General features: G+C 39.5%; 1 protein-coding gene across 2 annotated transcripts in view; it reads right to left on the bottom strand.

Moving 5' to 3' along the window:
• MSRB3 (methionine sulfoxide reductase B3) overlaps nucleotides 1-12409 on the bottom strand; it is a 294311-nt gene extending 281902 nt beyond the window's left edge. The window contains exon 1 of one of the 2 annotated variants that reach the window (XM_076007462.1): nucleotides 12250-12409. The gene's annotated coding sequence lies outside the window, so the exon portion shown is untranslated. The remainder of the gene's footprint in view (nucleotides 1-12249) is intronic. The other variant, XM_012782398.2, reaches the window with a different exon arrangement.
• Between the last annotated feature and the right edge of the window lie 2870 nt (nucleotides 12410-15279).

Genomic DNA, 15279 nt, shown 5'->3' with positions numbered 1-15279 from the left:
GCCAGTCTCTAGAATAAATTTTAAAAATTAGCTGGGTGTGGTGGTGCAGGCCTGTAGACCCAGCTACTTGGGAGGCTAAGGTGGGATGCTCAGTTAGGCCCAGGAGTGCAAGGTTGCAGTAAGCTGTGATCATGCCAGCCTGGATGAGAGTGAGACCTTGTCTCAAATAAATAAATAAACAAACAAACAAAAACTAAATGCTATGACTGTTGCCCAGATTATGAATGATAAAAGGAGTGTTCCAGACAAAGAAAAAGATGAGCAGTAGCCCTGAGATAAAAGTGAGTGTAGTTCATCAAAGATTATGAAAGAAGAGCAATGTGGTGGAAGGTGTCAGTGAGGGGCAGAAGGGGAAATGATGACAAATGCAAATCTTGGAAGCCATTAAAAGAACTTGGAATTTCATCCTAAGAAGAAAGAGAATTAAGTGAAGAGGAGCAACATGCTCAGATCTGCAAATTTAAAAAGAATACCCAGACTTAAAGGTGAAAAATGGGTGGGAGTGACATAGGACAAAGGTAGTAAGACTAATTAGGAGGCTTCTGAAGAAATCTAGGCAAAGAACTAGATGTAGGGGGTGGGATAGATTTTAAAAAACGAGGAAGACTCCAATTATGGCTCAAGCAACTGGGCAAATGATAGCAACATTTACTAAGCTAAGGAATGAGCCTAAGTCCAAGCAAAAAAAAAAAAAAAAAAAAGTTCAGCTTTTGACATGTTTAGGGTTTAAGGTGCCTAAGACATAGCCAACCAAGTGGAGATGATACAGAGGAAAGTGGCATGGGGTTTAGGAAAGAGAACTGGGCTGATGAGTAGATTGGAGAGAGTTGGCTATATGCAGATAAAACTGAAGCTGTGGAGTAAATAAGACTGTCTAAGAAAATGTATTAAATGAGAAAAGAAAATGTCAGAGCCCTGAGGAACTTCAACATTTAGAGGTGAGCTGAAGGACAGAGAAGTAACAAAGAAGACTAAGGAGTAGAGGCCAGAGAAGGAAAGGACAAGGAAAGTGTTGGCCCAGAATGACAATGATGATGACTATGATGATGATGATGATGATGTTGCTAGTTAACACTTACTGTGAATTAACTCTGGGAAAGACACTGTGCTAAGTAATTCACACGTTTTCTCCTTTAATGATTTTAACAACCTATGTGGTAGGTTCTTCACTTCCACAAGTGAAGAAACCAAGGCACAGACAACTTAATTAACTTGCCTAAGATTACATATCTAACAATGACAGAGTTAAAAACCAAGAGAAAAGACTACTTCTAGAAGAAGTGAGTGATTATTATATCCTGAAGTCAGGAAGATAGGGACGAAATTGAGTCCACTAGGTTTAATGATACAGACGCCATTAGTGGCTTCAACCAAAACAGTTTCAATGGAATGGTGTGGACGTTTCTTCCCTTTTCCTTAGACCCTATATCCAGGTCTCAGTTCTGCCATCACCTGGTCCAAACCACTGTCAACTCCTATCTGAACCACTGAAATAGCTCTATGTGGTTTACCTGCTTCCACTCTTGGCCCCTACAATCGATCCATTCTCCACACAACAGCCAAAGTGATTACTTTAAAATGCCAATCAGATCTTGCCACTGTCCACCTAAAATCCCTTAATGGCTTCCATCACACAGGATAATATTTAAACTTCTCATAATGATCTAAAATCCCCATATAATCTGGCCCTTCTCTTTGCCCTCAACTCTAACTATGCTCTTTCTTGCTCCTACCACAAAATAGTCTTCTTGCTCTTTCTACAGCATGCCATGCTGGTTCCAAACAGAGAAGAAAAGCTCCTGAGAATAAAGCCTGTGTCTTTCTGCTTCATACTATATCCTCAGAGATTAGACAAGGTAGTACCTTGACATGTAAGAGGGTTCCATACATACTCATATTTTTGATGGATGGCAGACAGAGACAGCAAGGATGTAAGCAACTTGTAAAACAGCTTGATCACAAAGTGGGTGGGGTTGAGTAGCCTTTTTGTTTGTCTTTTAAGATAAGAGAAATTTAGGCATGTTTAAACAAGGGATATTAGGAAATTATCCAAGAGCTTGGCAAAACTTGAAGACATCAAAAAGTCACAGAATATAAGGAAATAATATAATCAATTAGCTACTTCAGGAAAAAACTTAAGCTGTCCAACAAAGTTATGGCACAAAGGGATTTTATCTCTCTATGCCAAAGTTTCCTCTTGTGTAATTTTAGGGGTTTGGGTAAAACCAGTAGTTCGCAATCACTGTTAAGAATTTTCTTTTACTTAATTATTTTCCCTCATGATCTTCCTTGGCTATTTCACACCAAAAGGAAGTTATGACTAGCAATTATATATGTCTGATTAATAAAATAATTATTACTTAATAGATGCACCTTATTTGGGTATCCAAGGCTCAGGAAGATTAAGTGATTCATCTAAGATCATACAAATATTTTTCAAAAGAGGAAGTCATTGTCCAAATACGAAGAAACTGGCCCAAACTAGCACAGGAAATCAATGGAATCAATTCCAAACCACAGACCAAAAGTAAAAAACTGAAAGACTTTAGAAGGTTAGTGAAGGAGGCATATTTTTCCTTCTAATCAGAAAAAAGAAAATCAATAATAAAGCTCAGGGAATTTTTTTTAAAGCCTGCATAATAAAATCATGGTCTAACCATGAAGCGAATTAAACTATACCATGTCTTTGGGCAAATGGTGATGTACAGGAAAACCCATATGAACATCATACTAGGGACATTCTCTCAAATGTCACAGAAATGTTGTAGTGTCTTAAAAACTTAAATGGGAAAAAGCATAATTAAAAGAAAAGACTACATAGGAGCCAAAATAGTGTAATGATTAAGAACATGGATTCTGGAGCCAGATTACCTAGAATAAATCATAGTCATACAAATTATGGAACACCTCTGTGCCTCAGTCCCTAATCTTAATATACGCTATATCATAATGATACCATATTTCCTTGATAAAACTGTCATGGGCATTAAGTGAGTTAATATATGTAAATAACAAATACTTATCTCAGGCTTCCAAACCAAAAAATAAATAAGTAAATATTTAAAATAGTGCCTAGCACATAGAAACATCTGTATGTGCATATATGCTACTACGATCAGTATCATCACTATTATTTGATATAAAGATGATAAAGTTTAAAAGCAATATAAGAAAATACAAAGATTTGACTCCACTGGGAAACACAAGAATCCTAATGGATAAATGTGCAAGGCACATAAATAAATTAAAAAGTAGAAAAACATATGGATAATGAAAGAAATGCTAATTTTTTAAAAGATGGATTACATACACCAATATAGACGACACAAACATAATTCTGTGAGGAGAAAAAGCAAGTCACAGAAGATACACTGCAGATGATACCATTTATATAAATTCCCAACACATGCAAAATTGAATAATACAATATGTAGAGACACATCTACAGTAAAACTATAAAGAAAGCAAAAGTTTAGCAGTTATAGTTTGTATTAAATGCTATCACAAAATGCAGGACTGTGGGTACCTCTAAGCAGAGAGAAAGTATGACTGCTGAAGGTCACTCAGACTGTTTTAAAATTCAATTTCTGAAACTGGATGGGAGTACCCAAATTTTTAAAAAAGTATTCTTATTCCTTATATGGCTCATTATATATTCTTTCTGTATGTGTAAAATATTTCATAATTAAAAGACAAAAACTTAATAAATTTTAAAGGCAAGAAAATATACCTTTTTAGCTGTCAAATTAGCAAAGATTTTTTTTTTCTTTAAAGCTCATGGTGAAGATTTCTTTTTAATGGTAAGACCAAGATTAACTAATTTTAAGAGTTTAATATATTGATAGGATGATCAGAGACAAATTCCACTGGTAGCATATCCTATTAAAAGAGGACTTTTCCCATCTGAGATATATTCTCAAACATAAATAATTAATTTCTAGCTGTACATTAGAAAACAGGCATAATTTCTAGTGTTTAATGCCATTACTTCAGATGAGATAGTCAATATAATGATTCCAATACATTATAACCTATACGTTAAATAAATACTAAATCTTTAAAAAGGTTATATAACCTTGCTGAAAGATCAAATTACTGGGTACACTAGGCTACAAAGTTCAAATATAAGATCTCAGATACAGAGTAATAGTTATACTTAGTTCCACAAAAGTAGAACAAAACAAAAAAAGGGAAGACATAATTTTGTATAATTTTTTAATCATATTATTTACATCAAAAATTATGGAAGCTACTTGGAGACTTTTAGACAACCCATAAATTACAGAATCTTAAAACAAAAGTAATATAAGTTATTGCCTAGTCCAATTTATTCGTCTTGCAGATATGAAAACTGATGCACTAGAAGCTTACATGACTTAGGCAAGAACAGGGCTAGGAAAACTGAGTCTTCCAATTCACAATCCAATGTTCTTTCCATAGCACTACACTGACTCCCTTGGAACATGAACATATATGCAAGGATGAAAATATGCAAATTAGCTTGTAATTTTTCAAGTGGGTCTGCACACAAGTAAACATCCTCTGCCCTCAACCCATCTTCTTCGTGGACCCCTGATGGCCAGACCGGAAGGCATATTCACACTCCAAGAAATCAGAAACAAGGAATACAGTGCACTTTTTCTTTTTCTGCTCTCAATTACCATGAGACCAGAGTTCCAAGACCACGTGTGGCCTCTTACTCATTACCCTATCTAATCTCCAGGACTGTGTATAAGGAGATATGGCCCTACCTTTCCTTCGTTACATACCACTAATCTAAGATAAAATACATATCCACCTATAACAGGCACCATAATTCTCCCTGCACCCCAACCAAACCCAAATTCTCTGACAGCCAAACACAATAAAAACAAAAGACAAATGAAAGAACAAACAAAATTTAGGGCTTTCTGACTCTCTGATTTATACATGGGCTGTCCTGATTATTTTTATAGACTCTACCATGTACTATAGGCTTATTTTCAACAATGTCTTAAGTTTAACATATGTACTGAAAATGTCTTTTTGTCTTCAAATAGAATAACTGACCCAATAGACTGTAAGCATTCACTGTATAATTTATAGTAATAGAAGACAATTATGTCATAGCCATAACAGAAACTGCTGTAGGTATGTACTTATATGCAAATCATCTAATAAATTTCAGAAACCTAAGAATGATGCTCATATACCTAAAAATGTAATTTTTAAAGAGTATATATAGTGTATCTAACTTTTAATCCCTGAGACTGTTTAACAGTCCAGTATGAAGTATATCGTTTGGCAGAAAATAGGCAATTGCTGTTGTAAAAGCATGCTGAGGAGTTTTCTTGTCATTCCAAAATTTCAGTTATGGCTCAGATTTTCAAACAAAAGTCTCCCCCACATTCTAAAGTGAGAGGACAATGAGCTGCTCAAAGTTGAGACCAGAACTTCCTTGAGAATAACCACAAAGCAATAAAGCAAGTGTTGTCTATAGAGTCTATAAGTCATAATTTCCACATATGTGTACCTTCCAAATATATAACAATACTTTTATATTTACAAAAACTCATTTCAAAGTTTTATAGTGGTTTTGTTATTATGTGTTTTCTCAATCAATAGATACTAAAAACACAACTATTAGCATAAGGAAGGGTCCCCATTATTTTTAATTTAAAGAGTCAGAATTACTCTTAATACTACATATTGTACATAAATGTGTCACTTTAGACAAATGTTATGAAAATGTATTATTTTTAGAAATCTAGATTCAGGATATACTGCTGGTCTGGAAGCTAGACTCTGAGAAAACACATGCTATAACAGCATTCTTTCTCTATTTCGCCTATACTCATCTCCATGTTTTAAAAACCTCTAAAATCAGTTAAATAAAGCTCTCTCGGCTGGGTGCAGTGGCTCATGCCTGTAATCCTAGCTCTCTGGGAGGCCGAGGCGGGCGGGTGGATTGCTCGAGGTCAGGAGTTCGAGACCAGCCTGAGCAAGAGCGAGACCCCGTCTCTACTAAAAATAGAAAGAAATTAATTGGCCAACTAAAACTATATATACAAAAAATTAGCTGGGCATGGTGGCACATGCCTGTAGTCCCAGCTATTCAGGAGGCTGAGGCAGAAGGATCACTTGAGCCCAGGAGTTTGAGGTTGCTGTGAGCTAGGCTGATGCCATGGCACTCACTCTAGCCTGGGCAACAAAGTGAGACTCTATCTCAAAAAAATAATAATAATAATAAAATAAAGCTCTCTCATAAATTAAACTCCCTCAGCCTTCCTTGAGGAAGCCAGATATCAATAACCTGGCTGAATTTCCATGCCAACACACAGCTGGGAAACCCAATCATAAGATGCTAGGTAACGAGGCTGCTTCAGGTTACCACAGCCAAGTGTCAAGAGGCCAGGATGACCAACTCAAGTGTACAGGAACCTTGAAGAGATAAGGCAAGCAAGGCATTCTGTAAAAAAGAGGGAGGGATGTGATTTATCATAATTTTTTTATTTTAGATTGGGAGGTTAGCAACAATTATTTTATAGATAAGAACCTGACCATGACAACAAAAAAAGTACTTTTCATAAAGGACCAAAAAAAGTACAAACAGTACTCCATCTGGTGGAAATCACATCTTCTTCACATCCTGTCCGTTCTTGGAGAAAAGGGAGGAACAAGGAGGAGTGTGAGAATGTGTTCAAAGCTAACATTAGTGATGATGAAGACATTTAAGGAGTTAGTCCTTTATCTTAAGAAAGATGAGGAGCCACTGAAAGTGGGTTAAGCAAGGAAGTAGCAGCAACAAACTTGCAGTTTAGAAAGGTCATTCTGGATACAGTACCCTTTGTTCAGTGTTTCCCAGGTATTATCTGTCCAGGCAGTAAATGTGATGTCTCCTAAACAAGGAAAGCTGATAAACAGAATGCCATATACCAATTGGGCATCTTTCGAAGCCAGATCAAATTCTAGCTTCTTTGTGATGCTTTTCCTATACTCCTCCTTTTATTCCAATGAAAAAATGCACTCTTCTTCCCTTTATTTTTAACCCTCCTAACTCATACATGTTTTATTTCTAGCCCTGATCTCTCCCGACAAGGTCCAGTCTCACACTTCTGATTCTACTATACATTTCCACGTGAAAAGCCCTATCAGCACCTCAAATGCAAGATATAAAAAACAAAACTTATTTTACAACCTTCCCCCAGACCCCAGCTCGGAGTTCACATTTTTCTCAATTATCCAAGCTTAACATCTTACGGTCACTTTTTATTCTTCTCTTTCTTTCCCAATATACAATTAATGGTTTATTTCTGTCCAATGTACTTCACCAACACTTCAACTGCATTGCTACTACCCTAGTTCAGGTCTTCATTCTTTAACAAAAACTCTCACAACACTTCTTCATTAATCCTATGGTTTCTTTCCCAATTCAATTCATTTTCTGAACTATTAGATAATATAACCTATAACCTATAATTCAACTCTGATTATGATATTTCAGGGACCAAAAAACTTCAATCTCATAACTTACTAACCCAATCCAGAATTCTCTAGCCTAACATTAAAATCCTTCCATGTTGTAGGCCAAACCTAATTTTCCATCTTTATATTTTATCATCTCACTATTCCTCTTTATAAATGCTCATTTTTTTTTTCTGTACCTGCTCTGTCTATCTGAACTGGTAAATACTGGGTGCTCAACAAAAGCTGATTCCTTTCCACATGAGCTTGCTATATTTATACTCTCCTTCCTCATGCCATTTCGGTTTATAGGAAAACATCCTCTCATTCTGTTAAATATATATTTGATCTTCATATGGGAAATTAGACTGTTCATAGAAAAGGCAATAAAATGTAGGGAATAGACAAGTATTAAGGGAAAGAAAGCAGTGTGATTGAGCGCCAATGTCAAAAGAAAAAAAGCAGCAAGCAGAACACCATAAAAATTTCAGAATATTTGAAAAAGTCATAATTATTATACCTGGGACCATGGGTGCTAAGAGCCTGTAAGGCTCTTCTAGGTGATCCACTGGCCTAATGGAATTTATAGTCCAATGAAGAAGATGAATATATACCGCCTTAAATATAATACAAGATGGTAAAAGTCATGCTCCAACCAAGGTTCAAGGTGCGCCTCAGAAGCCCTAGGAAATTCCAAATACTGCGAAAACAGGAAGACTTCACGACCATCTGAAAGAGGCCTTAAGGACTTCAACCTGTTCTCAGAAAAGAGTTCCAGGAAACAGGAGTAGCCTCAAAGAAAGACAGAGGTAGAAAATGCTAGACGTATGAGAAATAGGAAAATAACTGATGAATTCTTGGTCCCTAAAGTAGTACAATTTTAAATCTCTCTATCGCTTATATAGTTTTAATGAACTTATCCTAAAGAGCTATTTGAGCTCAGCATCTTATTCAGTGAATTCCTGAAAATACACAGATGATTATCTACAGAATGAATTAGTTATCAGAGAAAATTTTCACAACTTATTTGGATCCCAAGCATTATAATTCCCAAATGTATGTACTCAAGTTTCTTTTCCATAGGCTTCCTTGTCAGCATTCCTGTAGCAATAGAACTGCTCCAACAACCTAGAATCCCACTGAGGGTGTCATACACTTCTACATGCACACTGCCATCAAGAGCAAATTATACATTTTAAGGACTAATAACCTCATAAGACAAAATGTAAAAAATGCAAAATCAAACCATCTAAATGGATACACTACATACTCCAGATAACTCTAGAATTAGAAGAGACCTGAGAGAAAAATCTAGATCAACCATGTAACCTAAACTGTGTCTATTAGGTTGCTTCTCTCAGGAATTTAGGATCAAGACTCAATAATTTAGTCTCCTCTTATAAAAAGACACAAAAATACTCAGAAGTTGCTGAGTAGCCACGTTCAACCATGAAAAGGAAAAAAAAAAAAGGTCAGCAAAAAGAGAACAGTGAATCAAAGAAAGGCAAATACTAGAGTGAGGGAATGTTCCAGGTTTTCCGTCCCTGATCTCAGGCCCTAATAAGGTCTGTCTGCATTTGGCTTCCAATGGTTTTCCAACAAATTCCTTTCTTCCCTTTTGCTAAAACTACTTCAAGTTCATTTCTGTTACTTGCAACAGAAGCTTAAATGAGGCAATAACCAAAATCTTCCATAAAGTCAACTGGTTGATTAATAACTGATCTATGTTTTCTATACTTTTTTCTCTTTATTTGCATTTCCTTAAAAGCCATAAATATGACTTCAATATAATATAGAGACAAATATATAAACGAGGATCAGGGATTATGCTGAGCATTTTAAAAGAAACATTCACCATGCCCAGGAAAGAGAAAATATAGAACATTCAAGGTAAAGCCTTGAGATATCTGTGCAGGAATAAGAAATGCCAAGTAATAACAGGCAAATTAAATAACTGATTACCCTCCTACACAAATCCAATTTAATTCTGATAAATCATATAGGTAGATCCAATTCAGTCTTCTCTGACATAGGATCAAAAGGTGATAACCCAATATAGGGTGTCTCATCTGGAAACTAAGCACAACCTTACCAAACACAGGAAGGTTTTGAGTGCTCTCTGGTGATATCCCTAACCCTGACCCAAATACCAAAACTGAATATCAAATTGTCTTAGAGCCTGAGCTTAACCATTCCCGAAAGTAGTTAGGCATTTACCCTATGGTATAACCAGCACTTTCTGCAATTAAATGAGGGGACGAAAGTAACAGAAGCTTAACATTATGGAACTCTGCCCAGGTATGTGCCGGGTGTCACAATGATCCTGAGGCAGATCCAAGCTCCCCTAAGCTGGATCCACACCCATCAGATCTGACTACAGGTAGACCAGTTTAACATGTATAGCGAGTCAGAGGTTGACAACCAAAAGTTTGAACAGATATAGTGGGTGGCTACAGGGTTATATAAACAAAAACAAAACTATAGGATCTTGGAGTTAAAAGGGACATGGAAACTATATCCAGCTTCCTAATTTTACAAAGAAAGAAGCTAAACATAGGAACCAAATTCATCAACCAAATCCCTACCGTAATAAATTATACAGGTACAGATAAAATCAAAGGGATTGTGACCAGACTATGATAGAACCAAAAAGAACCATTTCCTAAAGGTGCTCTTTGATGGTTTTAAATCTATTTTTAATTAATAAATGGCAAATGTATTAGAATATCTGAATAATCCTACTGTTGGGATATTTTGGGGGATATTCTTATTACTTCACTTGAGCAAAACAGGATTTCTGACTTAATGGGTTAACATTTTAGTTAAAACATTGGAACAAGAGGACAAATTAAGATAGAAAGCAAAAAAAACCAACAACATTGGAACAAGCACCTTTAAAAGCATAAAACAGTGTGTTGATTCAAAATCTAAATGACGTTGTATGCTGCAACCTTGGCAGACAGGCAGTTAAAGGCACTTTAATAGCAAAGAGCTATTTATTTTAATATAAAAAAAAGTCCAGATATTCACGTAGGACTCTCATAAAAGTCACCAGAAATTAGACTGATGTATCAGCTGGGACCAAAATTAAAAGAATACATGTTTAAATGATCCAAATATAAACTTGGTGTTCAAAATTACTGGCAAGGAGCCACCGTACAGTGGATTTTGGTCTTCAAGGGCTGTTTCACCACAAATATTAGGTAAGTCAACATATCACTGAGGCAAAAAAAGAAAGAAAAAGCATACATTTATTTCCTGACAACACAATCCATTCTTTATCATCCTGAACAGTATTTTTTAGAAATCCATTGATAAAATGTGAAGTTAGAACCTGCTGTGTTTCCAAGAAGTACCAGGAAAGTTACTTCTAAAATATTAATCTATAAAAAGTAGTTCTTTTTGAAAAACAATATTATTCAGAAACAAACATGAAACTGATATCATTGCTTAAATTACTATTTATAAACTGAACATTTGATAAAGTTAAATATTATAAATATCTGCCATTAATCAGAACTGACAATTGTATAAATTATATGACCCCTGAAGATTTTTTATAAACAAAACTATCTTTTAAAATCATTTTTGCCACCAATGCTGATATGAAGAGATAAACTAGAGGGTACTGAATATAATCTACGTTTAACAGAGTCAGCTTTCAACTAATTCATAAGCCCTAGTTAGCTATATCTTATTTTGACAGTTTAATTTATTGGTGGCAAAAACAAAAGCAAGCTAAAATCTCCTAAATAATTTCAGCTCTCAGGAATTATAATTTCTGTTCTTCATTCCAGATAACATTAACAACCAACTTTTGATGACTACTCATCATCAATTGTAAAAGTTCATGCAATTTCACATTTACTTTAAACCCTACATTTGCACCTTTAAATAACTGCTTTTTTATAATAATACCCATACCAAAAAAAAAAAAAATCCTCTCTTAATATTTGCCACATGATTCCAAGAAAACTGTCTTTAAAAATCTCACTGTTACGACTTCGGAATTAGCGTTTACAGCCCTAAACCAAATTTAGCAAGAACAGCACTTTTCATTCATCTACTTTGACTTGAAACAGTCCGGTGCAAAACTTAAAAAACAGACTTTAGATGCTTTCCTCCGCTCAGAAACAAAACCACAAAGCCGGTACCTGGCGAAGTCGGGGTTCTGTTCGATCCCGGCCTGTGCAATTGCAGCCGGGCCCGCGGAGCCTGGCCGGGCGGTGCGCGCGGCGCGGAGGGCGGGCCGGGGAGCGCCTGGGCTAGGTGCGCCCTCCTCGCCGCCCGCCCGCCCACGCCCCCGCGCCCGCGCCCGCGCCGCGCCGCGTCCCCTCCACGCGCGCAGCGGGCGGGGCGGGCCTGGCCGGCGGGTTCCCACACCCGGGCCCGTTATCCGGGCGGCAACCCCGGCGGGGCCGGCTCGCGCCGGGCGGGGGGCTCCGGGGGGCCCCGCCGCGCGCCCTCCCCTGCCTGTCGCGGGCGGCCCCGCCAGGCCGCTCCCTCGGGGGCCCCGCCGGGCGGAGGCTCCGCGGCTCAGGTTCGCCCCGGGGACGGGATAAGGTGTCAGAGCGGCGGCCAGACGCCTCCGTCGGCGGCGGCGGGGGGGCGGCCCTGACCTGCTTCCACTCGGCCCCTCGGCGCCCGCGCGGCGCGCAGCGTCCCGCTCCGCTTCCCGGCGGGGAAGGCGAAGTCCCCGCGGGGGCCGGGGCGCGCGCGTCTCCGGGGGCCCGGGGCTCGGGTCACGCCCTAACTTGGCAGGGCCGGGGGCGGCGCGAGGCGAGGCGGAGCTGCGCCCCAACTTACCGGACTGCGCGGCGCCCCGAGCGGCGGCCGCGGCCAGGCAGAGGCAGAGGCAGAGCGAGAGGGGGCGCGGGCGCGTCCGCCGCGGGCTCATGGACAGGCCGGGGCCGCCGCCGCTGTCCGAGCCTCCCTCCCTCCGGCTCCGGGCGACGGCCGGGGCGGCGGGAGGCATGACGGGAAATTCCTGGGCACGGGCAGCGGAGTCCAAATATGAGCATAGGAGACGAGCGAGGGAGGACCGCGGAGCGCGCCGGTCGCGGTTGGGGCCCGCTGCCCGGGCCTCGGCGGCCGCCAATTCCCTCCTCCTCCTCCGCTGTCCCTCCTCCTCCTCCCGCACGGCCTCCCCGGGGCCGCAGGTCGGAGCGGCCGAGCGAGCGCGGCCGGGACACGGACTCCCGCGGCCAGGGGCATCCCTTTGCAACGGGGGCATCCCCTTGCCCACTTCGCAGGCTCCACCTGAGACCCCTGAGGGGGTGGGAGACGGAGAAGCCACCGCGAACACACCGGACGGCGAGCCAGGGACCCGTGGGAAGACGTGCCGGGGGCTCTGAGCGTTGGTCATGAGGGGATGCAAGTTCTGGCAAATACTTCTGTAAGTGTAGGACGGTGGGGCAGGAGCAGCGCTGCCAGTTGCGCGGGTGGGCCATCCCGCACAGACCGAGCAGCCTTACAAGCCATAAAACCACCCGCCTGCATTCCAGGTGAGTGGGTCCTCTCCCCCAGAGGGGCGTGTGTGCTTTCTTGGCCAAAATTGCAGTGGGGCTCTTCCCCAACTTGCATTTGAACACCATATATGGAGTCAAGGCAGGCCGATGGAACAATAGTTTTTCACACCAGCTAAATGCTGAAGTTTACACTGGTCTTTCTCTCCACCTCCAACCTCTAGTCAACTTCCCCACTCGTGCCCCGTCCCCCGCCCCCACGCTTGTTTTGTATTTATTGTACCTTGTCTAAAGTGCAATGTTGAAATTTATTCCAAAGGTGCTACCCCTGATGAGCAAAATATCATCAGCCCCAGATGTTTAATTGCAGGCCCAAGCCTGTAGTTGCCTGACTTTTCTTTGGCACTGACAACTCCTTAGGTAATCAAGTCCAAATGACCCTTAGCTTTTCGAGACAACATAATTGTGTCTTAATTGCTATAATATATTTATTTCCTCAAACTAATGGGACAGGACCTGGAGATGTGGGATGTTATGTAATTACTTACGAACATTTTAAGATGCTACAGAAATGATTTATTGATGCAAAATACTGAAGGGGTAAATGTCAAACAGATTTAGAATGTATTTTTCTAACATGAACTAAAGTGATGGTAATTTGTACATCACACTGTTTGTTTGAAAATGCTCTATTTGAAAATCAGAAACCTTATTTCAAAACAAATTCAAGTGTGGCAAAATATTAAGGCCCATGAGCCAAAAATCAGTCCATTGCAAGTAGCTACGCTCAAAACATCTGGTATCGGAAAACAGCACATCCCATGAATTACACCTGGAAAATGGGCAGATTTCACTCTTCTGCACTGGCAATGATAAATGGGACTAAGGGTAGATGACCTGAGTAAACTAATGGTAAACAAATTTTAATGCAGTGAGGGATTTAAATGACAAATAATAGGTACCTAGAACCTAGGTAGTTGGAAGGAAAATACTCAGGAAACTGTTCAGTATAGTATTTCCTCTTTTTTTTATATATTTAACCTTGTATTACATAAGCATCTGTTTTTCTTACTTCCTCCACAACACCCAGCAAAGTTCTTTGCCCATAGTCCAAATGTTTGTTTAAAAACAAAAATAAAATAAGCACAACCATTTGTAGACCAGAATGTAGGAGCTCCCTAAGTGTAGAGAAAAGCATGTCTCAAAGGATTGTAGTATTAATAATAATGGTTATATTTAAAATATTTTAGTTGAATGATCTTAAGTACAAAAAATGTAAAACTATGACGAATACAATATCATTACAACCTAACTCATTTTAATATAAATGGAGAGTTGATTGCATCAACTTTGATGACTTCACTATCAGCAACACCAATAGCTATTCTAAAGGCTTGAATAAGTATGCTGAGCAGGGAAGAAAATAATTCAAGTTACTGAGCATATAGTAAGTGCTAGACACTATGCTAAATGTTCCAGACCTGGTATTTCATTTAATCCTCACAAATATCTCTGAGTTTATTACTCATATCCCTATTTTACAGCTAAGGAAACTGAGGCATAGATAAGTAATATTTTGCTACCAGGAAGGGATGAAATAGTATTAGAATTAAAACCTCATTCCCAAGTGCATTTGTACTTTTTAGCATACAAATCTGTCTTATTATCTCTAGATAAAAAAAAAAAAAAAGGAGTGGCATTCAACAACTGTATTCATTGAGCTCTTGCAGTTTTCAGTAACTGGTCTGCACTCATGTTACCTGCAGAAGTAGAGGTAAAGAATACATGTGGAAATAAGACCAGAGGCTTAACCAGCTTGTCACGTCATCCTTTGTGGGCATGGAGGGTGGGGTCTGTGCCTTTCATAGCTGGGGGAACAGGAAAGGTACCACCCTCTGACCACATTCCTACGAGTTTTGTAGTTTAACCACTGATATTTTCATCAGATATTTCACAATACTTTCCCTAATGTCTTTTTTATTATAGTCTTAATAACAATCATGTTAACATATTACTTGAAACATTGTTTGTTTGTTTGTTTTTTTACTTTAAGGCAAAGGAGCCTGCAGAGGTAACTGCTTCCCCTGCTTCCTATACCATCCCTCCCCCAACCCAGTGGGGTATGCTGGTAAACATTTAACAGCCAGATCTGGTCCCTGGGAAGGGACCTGATCTGTAGCATTAAACAATTTATGTGGCATAAATACTGCCACCATCCAGAAGTCTCTGAAGGCAGAGTTGGGGAGAGATGCACGCAGCCAGCTCTTGGGGGCATAGAGCCAGCTCTAGCACACCACAGCTCTAACTCCCCATGAAATGTCTTCAGAACACAGCAATGCATAATGCAAGTTGCACTACCACAGCTCTTTGT

This window comes from Microcebus murinus, chromosome 10, assembly GCF_040939455.1.
Source record: "Microcebus murinus isolate Inina chromosome 10, M.murinus_Inina_mat1.0, whole genome shotgun sequence".
NCBI lineage: Eukaryota > Metazoa > Chordata > Mammalia > Primates > Cheirogaleidae > Microcebus > Microcebus murinus.
This window is presented reverse-complemented; position numbering and strand designations above follow the sequence as displayed.